Raw genomic sequence first — 14,850 nt, 5'->3', positions numbered from 1 at the left:
GTAGTCGAGTCTCCCCTCCTATATAAAGGGGACTTGCCCTACCTTGTAAAAGGCGGATATTGCTCCATTTTCTCCACAAGTGCAATAATATCTTCTCTCTCTTTCTCTTCTCTAATTTGCTTATTCCCCTTAGCTCAAAACCATTTATCTTCGGTCATTTCTTCTTGTTTATCGCTTGGTATCAGCCCAAGGCCATCTCCGTATTCATAGCCTCTTAACTTGTTCTTCATTCTGTAGCTTAATATTGGCCGAAAGAGCTTTATCTAATTGTATCTTTAACTGTTATCCCATCCCCGGCTGCCCCCGATAGTTTGTGATCGATACTGATGCCGACTCTGAGGTCCCCGTCGACTATCTCTGCGTCTGGGAAACAGGCCTCTTCGATTTGATTGTCGTCCCGTCGCATTTTATCATTATATTTTACATTCTTAGCATCAACTACTCTAACAACTAGCTCGGGAATAGATCACGTATTTTTAGAATCCCATTCAAAAATTTAATTGTTGTTACCATTTTCACGATAAACAGTTTGGCGCCCACCGTGGGGCTAAAAATAATAGTGATCATTTTCTTGCTAGTTTCGCTGTAAAAATGAGAGTTATCTTTCACACTTTTTCTTGCCCAGAATCTTCACTTTCAAGGAAGGACGCCTAGCTCGGCTAGTGAAATGAGAAGCCGAAACCCCAAAAGCGACGGAGAAGAGGACACGACCAACCTAGAGTCCGGTGCACCCCCGGGTTTAATCCGAGCAAAATGGAGAGGTCCTCAGTATAGTGTCCACATGATTATCGAAGGAACTAACGATCTCCAAGGACCCAAGTCCAAACGAACAAAAACATCCGTTATAGAAGAGGGACCGGCCCGAAAATGCTCATCCAAAGAAACCCTCATATTCAGCGAAGAGGATCTCGAGGCCATGGGGGAACCGAATAATAATGCGTTGGTGATTTCGTTTCTCTTAAACAATACGAGGACAAAGCGCGTGCTTGTGGACCCGGGCAGTTCAGCCAACATAATCAGGTCAGAAGCAGTAGAACAACTGGGGTTGCTCAATCAAGTTGTTCTCATCCCTCGAATCCTCCATGGTTTCAACATGATAGGAGAGAAACAAAAGGAGAAATCACCCTCCCAATCAACACATATGGAACAACCCAGAGCACCGAGTTTCAGGTCATCAACGACAACATGAGGTACAATGCCTTGCTTGGCAGGCCTTGGATACACAATATAAGGGCAGTGCCCTCGACCTTGCACCAGGTGATAAGGCTCCCCACAAGGGATTGCATCATGACAATACATGGAGAACAACGGGTGGTAAGGGAAATGTTCGCAGTCCACCATGAGACGCCAACCCCCATACGCTCGGCCTCAAACGAGGAGAGAAGCATGCAGACTCTTGGAGACAACGAGGAAGATTTCTTCGCCCCCCGAATTTTCGTCACCCCCGAATAATCGAATGCGATCAAGTCGACAGTCGAAGAGCTAGAGCAGACTGTTCTGATCGAGAGCCTCTCGGATCGCAAGGTATACCTGGGAATGGGGCTAACCCCCGAACTCAGGACAGGGTTTATTCAATTTCTTAGTAATAGTATTGACTGTTTTGCCTGGTCCCGCCTAGATATGACAGGTATCCCACCGAAATAACATCCTATTGGCTGAGCGTCAATCCTAAATTCAAACCAATGAAGCAAAAGAGGAGACCGCAGTCCGAGTAAAACACGCCTTCATCAAAGAGGAGGTAGCGAAACTTCTTAAAATCGAATCCATTAGGGAGGTAAAGTATCCCGAATAGCTAGCTAACGTTGTGGTAGTGCCAAAAAGTGGGAATAAGCTAAGAATATGCGTAGATATAAAGATTTAAACAAAGCATTCCCCAAAGATTCCTTCCCACTGCCTAATATCGATCATTTGAGCGATGCCATGGCCGGCCACGAAATATGGTACATATTGCTATAACGTGATGTCCTTCGGGCTAAAAAACGCAGGAGCGACATACCAACGCCTAGTTAATAAAATGTTCAAGCATCAAGTAGGTAAATCAATGGAAGTATACATTGATGATATGGTAGTCAAATTCCTGCGCGTAGAGGACCATCTGACCTATTTGCAGGAAACTTTCAACATCCTCAGAAGCTATAACATGAAGTTCAATCCCGAAAAGTGTGCCTTCGGAGTAGGCTCTGGCAAATTCCTGGGCTTTATGGTCTCAAATAGGGGGATCGAGATCAACCCCAACAAAATAAGGGTCATCGAAGAAATCACAATGGTGAACAACGTGAAATCCGTCTAATGGTTGACGGGGCGGATCGCGGTCCTGGGCAGGTTCATATCGAGATCCTCAGACAAAAGCCACCACTTCTTCGCCCTACTCAAAAGAAATAGCAACTTCGAATGAACTCCGGAATGCCAACACGCCCTAGAAGAACTAAAACGGTACTTGTCTGGCCCGCCTTTGCTGCACACGACCAAGGAGGACGAAATATTATACCTATACCTGGCCATGTCCGAAATAGCGTTGAACGGTGTATTAGTCCGAGAAGAGAAAGATATGCAATTTCCTGTGTATTATGTAAGTCAAACCTTAGGGGACACCGAAACCCGGTACCCCCATCTAGAAAAATTGGCGCTCACACTAATAAGCGCCCCGCGTAAGCTGAAGCCTTAGTTTTAGTGCCACTGCATTTGTGTCCTATTGACTTATCCTCTCCGGAGTATACTACACAAAACTGAGTTGTCGGGTCGATTGGCCAAATGGGCCATTGAACTCGAAGTGTATGATATCGAGTATCAATCTCGGAAGGCCATTAAGTCCCAAATCCTAGCAGATTTCGTGGCCGATTTTTCGCCAACCCTCGTCCCCGAGGTAGAAAAGGAACTTTTACTAAAATCAGGCACATCCTCCGGGGTATGGACCCTATTCACGGATGGTGCCACAAACGTCAGAGGATCCGGACTCGGTATTGTCCTAAAGCCGCCCGTCGGTGGCATAGTATGACAGTCCATAAAAACCACAAAGCTAACTAACAACGAAGTCGAGTATGAGGCTATGATTGCAAGTTTGGAGTTGGCCAAGGACTTGGGAGCCGAGGTTATCAAAGCAAAATGCGATTCACTCCTCGTGGTAAGTCAAGTGAACAGGAGCTACGAAGCCCAGGAAGATAAGATGCAGAGATATCTGGATAAGATCCAAATCACGTTGGGCCACTTCAAAGAATGGACCTTAGTCCATGTACCCCGAGAGCAGAACAGTGGGGCCGATGCCCTAGCGAACCTAGGATCGTCTGTTGAGGAGGAAGACCTGCTCCACGGAACTGTTGTCCAATTGATCAAGTCCATGGTCGAGGAAGTCACGCGGAAATTAACTCCACTAGCCTGACATGGGACTGGAGAAACAAATATATTATTTATCTGAAGGACGGGAAGCTGCCCGCCAATCCAAAAGAATCAAGGGCCTTGTAAACCAAAGCAGCCCGGTTCTCGCTCGACAAAAATGGGGCCCTGTACAGGAGAACTTTCGTTGCCCCCCTGGTAGTATGCCTAGGACCAGGCTGCACGGATTACATGCTCCAAAAGATCCACGAGGGCACCTGCGGAAACCACTCCGGGGCAAACTCCCTAGTCCGAAAGATAATCAGAGCAGGCAACTACTAGGATAGCATGGAAAGGGATGCCAAGGAGTTCATCCAAAGATGTGACAAGTCTCAGAGATTCGCCCCCATGATCCACTAACCTGACGAACAACTATATTCCATTTTATCACCATGGCCATTTATGAAATGGGGAATGGACATTCTTAGCCCTTTGCCAACGGCACCAGGTAAAGCTAGATTCATTTTGTTTATGACTGATTACTTTTCGAAATGGGTGGAAGCACAGGCCTTCGAAAAAATAAGGGAGAAGGAAGTCATCAACTTTATATGGGAACACATCACATGCCGGTTTGGGATCCCATCCGAAATAACATGCGACAACAGGAGGCAATTCATAGGGAGCAAGGTAACATAGCTCCTTAAGGACAACAAAATCAAAAGGATCCTTTCAACGCCATACCACCCGTGTGCGAACGGCTAGGCCGAATCCACGAATAAAACCATCATTCAAAACCTGAAGAAGAAATTAGAAAGCTCCAAAGGAAAATGGCGAGAAACGCTGCCCGAGGTACTGTGGGCATATCAAATAACTCCAAAATCAAGAACAGGGGAGACACCTTTCTCTCTAGTGTATGGTGCCGAAGCACTAATACCAGTGAGGTCAGGGAACCAAGCGCCAGATTCTGGCACGCTCGCGAAGAATCAAACCACGAGGCCATGGCAACGACCCTCGAGCTGCTCGATGAAAGATAGGAGGCCTCGCTGGTTTAGGTGGCTCCCCAGAAGTAGAAAATCGAAAGATACTACCACAGGAGAACGAATCTCCGATATTTTGGAATCAGAGACTTAGTCCTAAGGAAGGTTACTCTCAACACCTGAAACCCCAATGAAGGGAAGCTAGGCCAGAATTAGGAAGGGTCATACCGTGTCCTCGGGATAGTTGGAAAAGGCTCCTATAAGCTTGGCACAATGGAAGGGGAGCAGCTCCCGAGCAACTAGAATGTGTCGATGCTCAAGCGGTATTACTATTAGGGTTCCTGATCATGAAACCCCATGGGGGCCCTCGAGCAGGCGTCGCACTCTTTTTCCTCAGTCAGGTTTTTTATCCCGAAATAGGTTTCTTGCCGACAGGATTCTCCAATGAGGCGACAGCCTCAGAAAAATGACGAACGGGGCTCCAACAGGAGGCAACGCACTGGGCCAAGCAGCCCGAGGAGTCGCACCCACGCGAGCCGAGCTCACATCAACATGACAATATGTATTTATAAACTATATTTACACCAAGCAATAAAGGATATCTTTTCGGCATTTCACGCTTCAAAAAAGGCTATTTTGGCATATTCACGGCAAAGGCCTCTCCGCCAAATACGTCCCGAGATACTCGGAGTCTTAAACGATTCAGCGCCCACACGACCCCAGGGTCGGAACTCTAGGGTCATCAAGCCCCTATAAGGCAACTCTGGGCTCATCAAGCCCTTAAAAGGTAACTCTGAGCTCACGAAAATTGGTCTTCAAGCTTAAACAAACTCGATGACTCGGAGACTGCCGTTGATCACCATACGACTGGAAAACTGAAACTATAAGACCCCGAGCAGGCAGCCTCGGCATAACCAGATCTATTCTATATTACACAAACTGTAAGACCTCAATAGACATGACAAACAAACTGTAAGACTTCAATAGGCATGACAAATTGTAAGACCTCAATAGGCATGGCAAATTGTAAGACCTCAACATGTATGAAAATCCCGAAGTTTAGGCTATACGTCACATTTGTAAGAATCCCTAAAGGGCATACCCTCGATGTAGACGCCTAAACTATCACTTGGGATCAAAAAGGCTATGGCCAAACGCATATGACTATGGTTAAAACGGCTAACACAGCTAAAATAACGCGGCTCGGGGACGCCCGACTGTCGCTAAAAATCGCAGGCCACTAATCCGAATTTACTTTAGAAAGAACCGGTTAAAACAGGCTTCCCTCAACATGCTAAAACGAGCTCCGACCATGTCGTCTCCAAAATGAAAGAGCATCGATCTAGTCGACCTACGAGCTATGAACCTTACGAGGTGCTCGAAACATCGCCGACAATGACTTGAAATCGAGGTTCCTCTGGAACCGACGATAGGCCAGGCAAAAATACTATAAAAAGGCCTTAACGAGTAGAAACAAATCCTACAAAAAGCCCACGGGCAAAAATAGCATAAGAGCCATTGTCGCCAGCTAAGCAAGCCTACGGGCCTCATATTGAAAGGTCTCTACGACCAAACAACGTAAGAGCCATTGTCGCCAGCTTGAAAATTGACAACTTGAAGATTAAAATGAGCTCGAATCATAACCCGATTCGGAGACCGGATCCAAAATAGTTAACTATGCAAGCCTCCAGGCCACATACTAAAAGGTCTCAATGACCAAACGACATAAATGCCACTATCGCCGGCCAGAAACTCAATGAAATTTAAGGGTAGATTACAGCTCGAATCGCAATGCGACTCAGAGACTGGACCCAAAAATTGCAATATGCCTAAGGGCACGACATAAATGCCACTGTCGTCGGCCAGAAATTCAATGTAATTTAAGGGTCGATTACAGCTCAAATCGCAACGCGACTCGGAAACTGGACCCAAAATAGATAAACTGCAATATGCCTAAGGGCACAGCTCCAATGATACCGTCGTCAGCCAATTAAATCTCCAGGCCACGCGCCCTCAAGGTCACTTCAACCTAGAGCCTAAAGGGCCATCATCATCCGCCCATGCAGGTAGGAAAGAGCTTGAGGGTCAATTGAAGCTCGAGTCACAATACGACTTGGGCACTAGACCCAAAACAGTCAGAACAGCAAATGACCAAGGGCAAAAGATTAAAACAACTACTACCTACCCGCACGGGCACAAGAAATTCAAGGACAAGAAGGCTCGAGTCGGAGCTCGGCTCGGAGACTAAGCCTAAACAGCCAGGCCAAGCACGGAGGCCCCGACACCTGCTCACGCCAAAGATCACACTTGAGGGCCCCCGAGTCTGTCCAATTGGTTCCGGATCTATGAGGACCTTGACAAACACCAAAACCAGTCTGCCCGATCGAAAGCAACGACAGAAAAAAGGTACAGGAGAAATAATGCTTCAAGTTTATTCTAATATATTACATACGCAAAAAAGTGCATTCTCTACCTACAGGCATGCCCTACGTATATTAGAGACAAAGCGACAGAACAGAAAAATATACACTCTGCGCTAAAGGGCTATAGCTTGTCAAATTCACCCTCCGCAACATCAACAAGAAGTGACCGAGTGTCACGCTCGTCCGCCCTTGCTCGAGCCAATTCCTCCGAGAGAACGAAGCCCCTCGCACCGACCTCCTCAAATACCTCTCTCCGGGATCTACAGCGGACATATTCCTCCATAATCTTCTCTCGATCTAGGGCTCGCTTCAGCTTAGCTTGGGAATTAGTAGCATCTTTCATACAAACTGCCATCTCACGATCAGCCTTGGTTCGGCTTAATGCCGCTTCTGCCCGGGCATCAATTATCTCGGCTCTAACCTTCGAGATATCAAATTCAACTTTCACAATCATCTCCGCTTGAACTTTGGCATTGTAGTGAGTCAAGTTGAGTTGGATCTCGAAGGCAGGGACCTTAGCCGAAGCGCTCATCTCTTCTAAAGCTCGAGCCTGCACTTGAGCCCTTAGCTCCTCACAAGCAATTCTGACACAGTTGACGTCGCCTTTGAGGTACTCCAAGGCCTCCGCCTTTTTTTTGCAACTGATACGGCAAAAAGGAGTTAGACTTAAGGATAGAAAGGAGTGAAGCAAGTACTACAGGAAGTTACCTGCTCCGTCAAATGGCTCTCATAGTTTGAGCTCCGGTATGCCTCATATCCCTAATGTTGCAGCTCAACTTCCTTCTCCTTGCTGAGGAGCCTAAGGGATTCGCCCTCATCCAAAATTTTTTGGAGCTTGGCCCCTTGACGGAGCAGCTCACACCTAAGCATATCACAGGCCTGCATAAGAAAGGTTCAATAGAAGGAGGAGGACATGGGATACAAGGAATCTGTGCATAAACTCACCACAAAGTGAAGCCGTCGGACTTCGTCGAAGTCAGAACACACTCCTGTTGATCCTGCCCTTACGGCCCTAGAAGAACCAACCTCGGGAACAGAATGTTCGTTCAAAGGAACCGCCGGCCGGGAATCAGGCACTTCGGGAGTAGCAGACTCGGATGATGCCCCTTCTTCAAAAATGTGAGCCCGACCAGCACTGCTATAGGCTCCGTCGCACCGCGGGTGCTGATCCCTCTTGTTGCCACCGTCCCTCAGCCCGGAGGCCAACGATTCCATCCCCTTTTCAGAAAAACATTGCCTCATCCTAAGAAACCGTCCGATATCTGCAAACGACGAATCCAGTACAAATGAAAGAGGAAAGTGTTAACTTGGGTATATGAAGGCAAGGCAAAGGTAGCATACGTACATACCTTGGTATTGTGCCCTCATCTAGTACGAAGCACAACTCGCCACCTACGCTCGTCGCAGGACGAATGGGTCATCAGCCTCCAGACCCAGCCGGGCAGATCATAGACTTCACCCGGCGTCCACAAAGTTGTTGTAACAAGGGAGACAACATTATTACTCAACTGGTTTTTGCTATATGCAGAATTTGAAAAAGCGCCAAACGCCTCACTCACGCGCATGATTCTACCCTTCGAGAAATGGCAAAAACTCCACAAGGATAATATCGGTCGTCCGGACCTGGATAAACCAACTGGCCCACTCTCGATCCACGCCTTCCTCGTCATCAACAACAAAGGGCATGGACAAACGACACCTCAGAGTTAGTAGGCCTCGATGATGAAATGGCCATTATAGCCTGACAAAATGGTCAAGCGTGAATTCAAGCCCGACTTTCTCCGCAAATAATCTCATCATCAACTCCGTTTGCCAAAATGATGGATGAATCTGTGCCAGGGTAACCCGATACTTCGAGCAAAAATCAAGCACAACCTATCAGGGGGCGCTCAAGAATCCATTAATGGAGTCTGCAATGCCCTCATCTGGGGAAAGCACCTGCAGTGTTATCCCCTCGCTCCACCCGCAGTACCTCCTTGCCATCTCCAGGTGTTCCTCTCTTATCAAGGATGCCATCTCTAGAGCAAAATCCCTCGGTTCCTGAGCATCAGGAGCAGCTCCCCCATCCCCTGCCGAATCGGCCCCGAAGTGGTTTCCATGACTATGGTGAAACTAACAGGTCAAGGCAAGGGCGCGCACCAACACTTTTGCGCCTAAAGAGATGAAGTACCTCGTTCCAAAGAAGAAAGGCGGCTATCAAAAAATAGTGAAGTCTTGCGAAGGAGCTGAAGCCGCCCCACATATATGCGAGAAGCAGCGACGATTCGCCTGCCCGAGGCAAGCCCCGGGAAGCCAACAGCCTCAAAATAGATCGACGGATCGATACCCAATCCAGAAAGCACCCTTCAATGAGAAGTCAAGACTCGAGGGGCCATTCATATTATCTCCAAGCTCGAGGCAGCAGTCTACATCAAGAACCCCCGGCCCAAAGAAGTCAGACCTCGATAAGCTTTAAACGCCGACACTCGATGCAAGGCAAGCACCTGGTCTTGTGATCCCCTCTTTCTGAAAAGCGGAATAAACAAAGGAAGCTCCGATCACGAAAACTCCACGAAAGTCCGAGGAAGCGCCCAAATATAAGCAAACACCTCAGCAAAAGTCAATCCTATACACTCTAAAAGAGTTATCTACATCAAGATCAATAGAGACCCCCGGTTACCCGAAGATGACCTTCATCTAGGATAACGCTCCCGAAGGCACCGAAATTCAACGCATGATCTCCGAATAATTCGGAGGGCCTCAATAGCCCAGACCTATCAAATCAATCCAAGATTGGTCTGAAGCATGACGACGGGTTCGGAGGAGAGCCGTGTCGATCAACAGAAGATCAGAGTGAACGCTCATGCTCAAGTCAGATATCAGCAGTCAACGAGTAAAAGAAGGCATTGAAAGATCCTCAAAGGGCATGAGAGTATGCAGAAACAAAGCACAAGCCCGTGTATGTCCAATCACCGGGAAGCTTACGCCAGGGGTCGCATCATCGATATGGCATCGTCAAAAGAAGCTCGAGGAGTCAAGTGTCAGAATCATTTCCCATCACTTCATTATGGGAAACGCGGAGACTATCTGTATGCAGCAAAATCAGTAGACTTGATTTCTCGCTATCAAGACATTTCAGAAACATGCCCTGGGACCCCAAGGGCGGGAGGCCGCGACCAAGTTCTCAGCTTCGGGGATCGTCAAAGCCCGACTCGAAGGAAACGAAGAACGAAGCCAGGACAGAGGGGGAAGCCCCCTAGACACATGGCTACGTCTGACAGGCCAGCCTATTTGGAGCCTATGCTGAGGCATCACTTCAAGCCATCACATCGCCGTACTTTGTAATTAATCTCCACTTACTTGTAGCCGAGTCTCCCCTCCTATATAAAGGGGATTCGCCCTACTTTGTAAAGGGAGGATGTTCCTCCATTTTCTCCACAAGTGCAATAATATCTTCTCTCTTTTTCTCTTCTCTAATTTGCTTATTCCCCTTAGCTCAAAACCATTTATCTTCGGTCATTTCTTCTTGTTTATCGCTTGGTATCAGCCCGAGGCCATCTCCGTATTCATAACCTCTTAAGTTGTTCTTTATTCTGTAGCTTAATATTGGCCGAAAGAGCTTTATCTAATTGTATCTTTAACTGTTATCCCATCCCCGGCTGCCCTCGATAGTTCATGATCGATATTGAAGCCGACACTGAGGTCCCCGTCGACCATCTCTACATCCGGGAAATAGGCCTCTTCGGTTTGATTACTATCATGTTTCTGCTCGCATTTTATCATTATATTTTACGTTCTTATCATCAACTGCTCTAACAACTATCTCGGGAATAGATCACATATTTTTAGAATCTCATTCACAAATTTAATTGTTGTTACCATTTTCAAGGTAAACATGGATACTTAATGGGTACGCGCTGTTTTTGTACTCATACTACACTTGCTATATATTTTGTTGTACAGACATATATATACATTTAGTGGCCTTGTGGACGCAACAACATGGTTGACACGGGGACTTAGACGCATCTTATGTGCGATCCGCAGCCAGCAAAGTCTTCTTCAGAGTATTAGTATTTCTCTTTCTGTCCATATTGTATTTCGGAAAGTAATTGTATTTTATTTTATTCCTTAGTAAACGCTCATGCACTTGAGATACCGGGTTTTGGGATGATTATGGGTTATTCAGTATTGAAATTGTTAAAAATATTATTATTTATTCTGTAAAATCCATCTTTTACTATTAAATTGAAGAAAAATAATGATTTCAAAAATATTAAAACGAGAACTAAATTGATTATTTAGTGTTGGTTTGCGTGACAGTGGTTTCCGGCACCATCATGACCTTTAATGAATTTTGGGTCGTGACAAAACCCTTTAGGATCGGGGGTGCCCCCGGTATTTTGTCAACCCGTGAGTTGTATGTCTCTACCTTTTTGTCATTGGCCTTGATTTTCTTTTCGCCTGCTTCAATCCGTTTAGTGAGCTCCTCGAGCATCTTCATGATGGCGGGATCAGTCCCCAATCCACTATCGTTCAATTTCTCCTGTACTGGTTCAACCCTATGAACAACTTCCTGTGGTGTATCGAGTTCGATTATGCTCGGTGCCCGATTCTGGAGTTGTGCTATTGCAGCGTGCTGAGTTTGTAGCATGTCAAATATCATCTGAAGGCTAATTCCACCTTCTTCACTATTTTGTGTGTTCCGATCAGCTGCTCGAGTGTGCTTGCGGACGCTGTTTTCAGGGTCGGCGCCTAAATCTCCACGAATGGCGACATGAGAATTGTCATCAACCGGATCCACGGCTTGTGGCGCATCGGGATTGATTGGAGGCACTCCATTTCCCGGGCGACTGTCACGCCTCCTTTTTCCGCCCCCGCGAGGGGTGAAGGAGTTTTTTCAATTAAAGGACAATCGAAACGGGATTTGTTTGTTTATTTCAGAGTCGCCACTTGGGATATTTAGGGTGTCCCAAGTCACCAATTTAATCCCGAATCGAGGAAAAGAATGACTCTGTATTACAGTCCGCGAACTAGAAATCCGGATAAGGAATTCTGTTAACCCGGGAGAAGGTATTAGGCATTCCCGAGTTCCGTGGTTCTAGCAGGGTCGCTCAACCGTCATATTCGGCTTGTTTATCTGATTTTATACAATTATGAGCACATGTGAAACTTTTAACTTTTAACCGCTTTTGTCATTATTATTATATATTTTTTATCAAAAATTGCAACATCATGGAAATACATCTCCAACCACGTCACATCAATGCACCCGTGGTTGTTGGCACATTTCAACTCTGTTGAGATTTGGATTTGGGTCACATAAATGTGCACCCGAGTTTTAAGAAAATTAAATTATTAAAAGGCGTGCCTAAAGCGACTAGCGTATCATTTACTTTGGGTAGGGCCGTGAAATTTTGCTAAACGGTCCATCCCGAAGTCTAAGCAGTTTTAAAGCAAATATTTACCGAGGGCCCCGCAGTTTGTATTTTTATTCGGCGAGGCTCATCTCATTCTTATTTTTTAAAAGGAATTTGCAACGTCATGGACATGCATCTCGGACCACGTCACAATCAATGTACCCGTGATTAGAGACACATTTCGACTCCGTTGAGATTTGGATTTGGGTCACATAAATGTGCACCCGAGTTTTAAGAAGGTAAGATTAATTAAATAGTGCCTAAAGAGTCTAACGCATTATTATCTTTGGGGAAGGCAGTGAAATTCACTAAACAGTCCATCCCAAATTCTAAGTATTTATTATGACCAATTATTGAGGGCCCCGCAATTTGCATTTTTATTCGGCGAGGCTCTTCTCATAATTTGTTTTTTTAAAAAGGATAATCTTAGAATGACTACATTTTCTATTTTTTGTTTTCTCTAAAATAACTTAAGAAAAGGTCCTACTTTATTTACATACTTTCGAGTTATTATAGTTAAGTTTCGAAAGTGAGACGTTTAAAGAGTTTACATGGGCAGCGCATAGAATGTTCTACATACAGACAGTAAAAGAAAGAAAGACTACATTAAACTACAACTTCAAATCTTTCTCATTTTTTGCATTCATGCTTCGAGTAGCTTACAAGATGGACCAGTGTATCAGTTTGTGTACCTGGTATTTGAAAAGCAAGGAAAGAAGATGAAGATCAGTAAAATCGGCAGTAGTGTAAATACACAGCAACAACAGGTTCAGCAACATAGCAAAACCAGTAACGACCAATAGAATAACCCAGTAACAGATTGAAAAATCAGCAATACCAAAATGCAATCGCAGTCAAAGCAGAAGAGAGACGGATACAAGATGCAGTAGTTTACTGATTTTGAATAACACACAAGGAAAGGCAAACGGAAATTATTCAAGTAAAAGTTCAAATTGTCTTTCTCTTTTGCTCTCAAATTCTGATTTCTCAAAATTCAGTCAACTCTCTCAACTTTTTTCTTCTTCTAAAAGTCTCTTCCTTTTTTTTCTCTAAGTCCAAGTCCAAGTCCAAGTCCTCTTTTTGTGTCAAAGAATGACTCTATTTATAACAAGACTCTTGTTTTGAACCACTCCCCGAAATATTCCCCTCATTGCATGCTTTATTTTCCACTACCTTAAACAGATGAATTATTCCCCACTATTTTGTGTCTTGTCCCCCACTATATTAAACTAAAGAATTATTCTCCCTCCATTATGTCTTGTCCCCCATGCTTAACTTAAATAATTATATTATTCCCCCACTACATTATGTCTTGTCCCCCACTATATTAAACAATTATATCACCTCCCCACTAATTTATGTCTTGTCCCCCACAATGTATTATTTAATATTGTTAACGCCTAGTGGACAGATCACTCAGATAAAATAATTGTTCAAATGTTCAATTCCAAAAATACCCCTCCGGCCTTACTGAAATTACCATTTTACCCCTGAACGTACTGTAATTTATCAATCTACCCCCAACAGATATAACCAATTCACCTAATCAATTCCAACCAAAATACAGCAAATATGACCAATTTCTAAACAAATTCAAACAACAAATCTCATGAACACAGATTGAATCATACAACATCAAATTAATGGGAATAAGTTAACCATATTGGGAACCAATCCTGGTTAACTTAGACAAAAATGAACGAGCAAGGAGACAACAATATTAACAACAAAAGTAAACTAAAACAACATGAATCACAATTAACTGAATCGAAAATGCAAACTGAAATCATATGATGAACATCAAAGAGCAGGAAACCAAACAATACATAAAACGAAATTATCCGAACCAACTCAATATTAAGAGAGATACTATACATTCTACAACTAATAATCACGAATGACAAACCAATCGAACTTAAATTCGACTAAACAGAATTCAACAAATTTCTTGCAACCAAGATTCAATCCAAGAACGATTCAAACTCCTTAACCCATAATATTTAAACAGATTTTAGCGGCTCTTATCTTATTCACATACATATCATAAAATGAGAAAGGAAGATGAGACGGACCTTAAAACCTTTAACAATCCGGACCTCGACTTCGTATGAACTGTTTCGACGACCTCGACCAAAGCACGAACAAACGAAATGGTGAGGTCTCGTTTTGGTTTTGGAGGTGACGAAACAAAGGTGAAGCAGTAGCGATGGGGTTTGGTTTCGAAACAGATGCTCGACGAGGCTGGATACAGCAGCAGCAGCAGTAGAAGCAGCTAGGTTTTGAAGCAGCAACGACGGGGTCTGTTTGGACGTAGCGAAGAAGAAAAGCAAAAGGGTCGCCATTGACGGGCTCGAGCTGGACGAAGCAACAACGACGACACAGTAGGGTCATTTGGTTGAAGACGATGAACGTGAAGACGCAGCAACGCAACAACTCAGTTGGACGTGAAGCAAAAGACGCAACAACCAGCAGCCATAGTCGTTCGACAGACGTAGCAGGAGCAACAATGGTGAAGCAAGCCATGGATGTTGGTTGTTTCGGACGTGAGGTCGTCGATGACTGTTGTGGTTGGTCGTCGAGCGACGGGGAGCAGCAGACGCAGCAGCCATGGGAGCTTGACGATCTCGTCAATGGCGGATGTTGTTCGTCGATGAAGACGAAGCTTGGGCAGCAGCTGGTCGAAGAAGAAGAAGATGCACAGTAATGAGGGTCGTTTGGTCTTCAATGGCGGACGAGGGAGGG

The sequence above is a fragment of the Nicotiana sylvestris genome, chromosome 7, assembly GCF_000393655.2.
Source record: "Nicotiana sylvestris chromosome 7, ASM39365v2, whole genome shotgun sequence".
NCBI lineage: Eukaryota > Viridiplantae > Streptophyta > Magnoliopsida > Solanales > Solanaceae > Nicotiana > Nicotiana sylvestris.
Note: the sequence above shows the minus strand (reverse complement) of the source record.